Genomic DNA, 5,072 nt, shown 5'->3' with positions numbered 1-5,072 from the left:
GCATTACCCGAGTTCACCTCGAGTTTGGTGATGCACACTCTATCACAATCCCACCTCGAGCTTAACGATGCTCGGGCCGCAACCTTCTCCCAACCAGGAGCTCTTCGCATAAGCACACGAAATACTTTGGCCTTCCTTTCTGGCCGATATTGCACACTAGTAGAGGTCTCATACCCATATCGGGGAACTCTTCATTGAGAAACCCCTATTTAATTCCTCACCCATTTCAGTTTTATAATCACGTCCCCATGCTAGGCCTTACCTTGGCTGTTTAACCCTACCATGAGTCAAGAATACTACCATTGTGCTTAAGGTCGCGGAACCATTAATCGGCCCTTGTCATCACCCACGGTGCGTGGCACAAGTGATTGACTTATTACCATCTGCACAATCACTTATTACATTGCACCTGTAGGATGACTCGTGCCTTTGGTCCGCACCATAACAAGCTAACATGGTTACACCCCCACTCTTGTAGCGGTCTTCTAGCTAAATTTAGTCGCCTCGCTTCAATTTCATTGGGACTTTTCAAATCTCACCATTTCTCGATAGAGCTTCTTACTCTAGAGGCACGAAACTTTCAGCCATCCAAAATCAGGTTCATTCTCAATCCGCAATAAACACCTAATTTAAACCATGCATAATGGTTCCCTTTGACCTTCTTGACAACATCTTTTGCCCTGATAGCGACGATGACACCACCATGCCATTTCAAAAGACTCGCTGCTCCTTGACTCTCATTAGTCAATGCAACCAGCACGACCCCACTCTTGGGCTGCCTTCCTCATATCACTTTATTACACTATAGCAGCTAGCCAATTCCCTGAGAGACTCTGGCTTCTCCTGGACTTTTTGTAACTTTTGCTTCAATCTGCTCACACCACTCGGTGAACGATCACCTTGGTTCTAACGCCACCATTATCAGTTAAGACGACTTCTTGCCATGGCTTAACTCCACATCTGGCCGCAACCACGATTCCGGAGCCACCTACGCCACTGCCCGACTACTCTCGCGACGCTGTACGATCATGGCCAGTCACTGCTTGCCGCTGCCGCTATCACCGGTTGGCACCTTCGGTCACCATCGGCTACCCTCAGTCGGTCACCAATCAGCTCCACTAGTTGATTTCCTTTCACACCATTAACTGTAACACCCCAAATTTCTTGAGCGTGTTATAACTTAGGATTTCAGGAATATAAAAATTTTTCATATAACAATAGCTGTCATACATCACACAATATCCCAAAAATCCAAATTTACACCTTCTCAGCTTAACAAACCCAATAATCGAATAGCTAAGACAGGCATTAAAATCTTGAATGCGGAAGATAGATCGAACCTGATATGGTTCACAACCATAATACTTTATTTATCATAAAATTGTTCAAGACGTTTACAAAATGAATTACATGGACATCATCTCTCGTAAGATATAACTGAACGTCTTAAACATATCCAAGACATACATAGGTTCGCATATAAATGAAAATATTCTAAACATGCTATAGACAGCAAATTAAACTTATTCTTCGGCTACCTCCTTTCCTTTAGAGCCGCTCGTCGAACCTGGAACGTTTGAATATTCCAGGGACATAGTCCAATTAGAAGATGAATCTTCTAGTGAGAAACTCCAAAAACAGTTTATATCGATGCATGATCAGGTATAAAATGTATGAGGAAACAACGAGAACTACTCCGAAGTGCCTCGTGAACACGTTAGCCTCCTCCAACGAGAGCTTTCTCAATGGCGCACGCATAGCGCATCTCGGGAGGTCCCTAACCATGTCACTTTGGCCCGACTTCATAGCACTCATGCAAGCACCACATCCGTTGTTCCTTAAGCTCACGGTCTTCCCCACGGGAGCTTTCTCGATGGCGCACGCATAGCGCCTCTCGGGGGATATCCGACTTTTGCCCTCGGCCAACAACAGATAGGTACAACAGTATGGCCACACGAATTTTATAAATGCAACAGTTAAAAAGTCAATAGCATATAATTTTCAGAAAAATACATTTCATATATGCATCATGATTTCACGTAAGAGAATAACATGCGTTTATGTGTAAGAACTTCATGAAACACGTCTCATGTAATAGAAGTCTCTCATAAGAGAATAAAAATAGGATTTGGAGTATAGGAGTCTCACGGAGTCTCACCTTGTTGAGTTATCTCTTCGACGATATAATTTTACAGCAAACGGCCTAGATTTCTGCAGAAAATATGTGTTTTGGTAAATCTAACCTCAAATAGTTTTATATAGAGTTGAAGGGTATTAAAGTAGGGGTATAAGTGAAAAATTTCATGTAAAAAGGACCTCTCACGCGCTCTCACGCGCCCAAATAATTTTGGACACGCGCCCCCACGCGCAGCCATTATCCGGTGCGTGAACTCACGCGCAGGCACCAGATTCCGAACAGCAACGTGTCGGTTTGGTATTTCGGTCATATCTCCCTCGTTTTAACTCCGATTCGACCCCCGTTTGAACCTACGCAACCCTATCTTCCCCCTCTACAAGATTATCAAAAAAATTGGACTTACCTCGCATTTTTGCTGACTGATTTTGGTGAATTCCGGCGAAGACCCGCAACTCCGACGAGGCTCGTTCTCCGCCGCTTCTTCGCCGCTTTCTTCCCGCCTTCTTGCCGAACCTCCTTCTCTCTCTCTAGAGTAAGCTCCTCCTCTTAGAGTGCTTCACTCCTCAAATTTGTTTGGAATGGTTTGAGAGCAACTCAAGGTGCCTATTTATAGAATCCTTCAACCAATGGTGTTATGCCACTTGTCACAATCTTAGCCATGGACTCCAAAGACTCAAAGCCATAATTGAGTGGCTTTTGAAATCCAAAACTAGAATTAATCCATCTTTTGAAATCCAAGCTAAAACCCTAAACTTCTTTCAAATAACACTTTGGCCCATATTTCAAGTTTTCAACTTTAACATTTCACCACCTAAGCTCATAATTTCATCATTCTTTCATTTGGATAATTTCTTTAATTAGAATTATACCCTCAAACATCAAATTTATCGAGATACTTAAAATCCCAGAATTATTAACTCAAAATTACTCAATATATACGATTTTTCGGAAGCCCCTTACCATTATTCAGTATTTTTAGGTTATAACTTAGCTTAACCGAAAACCATTTCTGATTTGATTTCTTTCAGTGCAATAAGTCTCACCTCGAGACGCTCGTTAAAATTATACCTTTGTCCTTAGGTATCTAAGCTCTAGGGCACTCCCTGCGACTGATTCGGTCACTTGTTGCCATTTCAAACATATTTTTCGGTATTTTAACTCACTTATAATATGTGGCAATTTCACGAAAATATAGGGTGTTATATTCTCCCCCCCTTAAGAGAATTTCATCCTCGAAATTTGAAATATACTCGAATTGATTGAAGGTTAAATAATTATGGCATTCTGGAATACAATTTCTGGAAAAAAATTTCCTACTCTATTTCCATTTCCTCGAACAGATGAGGATATTTCTTCCTAATTGTTTCCTCAAGTTCCCACGTTGCCTCGTCATCCGAGTGCTTTCCCCACTAAACCTTCACTAACGGAATCTCTTTATTTCTCAACACTTGAGTCCGACGATCTAAAATTGCTCCAGGTGACTCCGGGTAGGTCAAGTCATCCCTTAGTTCAATTGTCTCCACTCGAACTCCGAGGGTTGGATCTGGCACATGCCTTCGAAGTTGGGAGACGTGGAACACATTATGAATCCCAGACAAGCTAGGTGGAAGCTCCAATCGATAGGCCAAAGGTCCGACTCTTTCCACAATCGGATATGGTCCTATATACCTTGGCTTCAGCTTTCCTTTACCGCTTCCACGCGTCACCAAATGCTGGGGCGACACCTTGAGATACACTAGATCTCCCACCTCGAACTCTAGATCCCTTCTTCTTTGATCTGCGTAAGATTTTTGTCGGCTTTGCGCTGCTCGGATCCTCTCTTGGATTACTCGAATCTTATCGGTAGTCTGTTGCACAAGCTCGGGCCCCAACATCTGTCGTTCCCCTACTTCGGTCTAACAGATAGGCGACCGACACTTCCTTCCATACAAAGCCTCATAAGGAGCCATCCCAATGCTGCCGTGGTAACTATTGTTGTACGCGAATTCTACCAATGGCAGATGCTCCTCCCAATTCCCTCCAAAATCAAGGGCACAGGATCTCAACATATCTTCAAGCGTTTGAATTGTCCTCTCTGATTGCCCGTCAGTCTGGGGATGATAAGCCGTACTCAATTTTAGCTGAGTCCCCATGCATTCCTGCAAACTCTCCCAAAACCTCGAGGTGAACCTTGGGTCCCGATCTGAAACTATACTTACCGGTGCACCATGGAGTCGTACAATTTCCTTCACGTACTGCTCTGCAAATTTTCGTACCAGTTGATCCATCCTCGTAGGCAGGAAATGGGCTGACTTTGTCAACCTGTCTACCACCACCCAAATGGCATCATTTCCCCTTCGGCTCTTTGGAAATCCTGTCACGAAATCCATCGTGATATGTTCCCATTTCCACTCGGGAACTTCCAAAGGTCTCATCAACCCTGCGGGTTTCTGGTGCTCAATCTTTACCCTTTGGCATATATCGCATTGTGCCACTCTCCTTGCCACGCTGGCCTTCATCCCAGGCCACCAGTAGATTTCTCGAAGATCTCGATACATCTTCGTGGCTCCTGGATGCACGGTATACTTAGCTCTATGGGCTTCATTCAAAATTTTCTGCCTCAACTCCCGAAGGTTTGGCACGTACACTCTACCCCGAAACCTGAGAATGCCATTTCGCATCTCAAAATCTGAACTCTTGGGCTGGCCTTGCTCGTCTACCCATAGACGTATACGCCGGTCACTCCCACTAGCCTCCCGTATTTCGGTCTCCAGATCTAGTTGAACCGCTAGGCCAGCTACTAGGACAGAAGATCCCTTCGGTACTACACTCACCGTCATCAGGCTAAAAGCCTCAATCAACAACCACTTCTGGGCCATCAACCCGGCCATAATAGTAGGCACAGTCCTACTCAAAGCATCAGCTACCACATTGGCACGCCCCGGGTGATACAAGA

General features: G+C 44.3%; 1 long non-coding RNA gene across 1 annotated transcript; it reads right to left on the bottom strand.

Moving 5' to 3' along the window:
- Positions 1-1,397: 1,397 nt before the first annotated feature.
- LOC127787670 (uncharacterized) lies at positions 1,398-2,982 on the bottom strand. The gene is made up of 3 exons (XR_008020171.1): positions 2,541-2,982; positions 2,159-2,211; positions 1,398-1,567 (listed from the first exon to the last, which is right to left on the bottom strand). It is a non-coding gene; the product is annotated as an uncharacterized LOC127787670 (long non-coding RNA).
- Positions 2,983-5,072: the final 2,090 nt, after the last annotated feature.

This window comes from Diospyros lotus, chromosome 1, assembly GCF_014633365.1.
Source record: "Diospyros lotus cultivar Yz01 chromosome 1, ASM1463336v1, whole genome shotgun sequence".
NCBI lineage: Eukaryota > Viridiplantae > Streptophyta > Magnoliopsida > Ericales > Ebenaceae > Diospyros > Diospyros lotus.
This window is presented reverse-complemented; position numbering and strand designations above follow the sequence as displayed.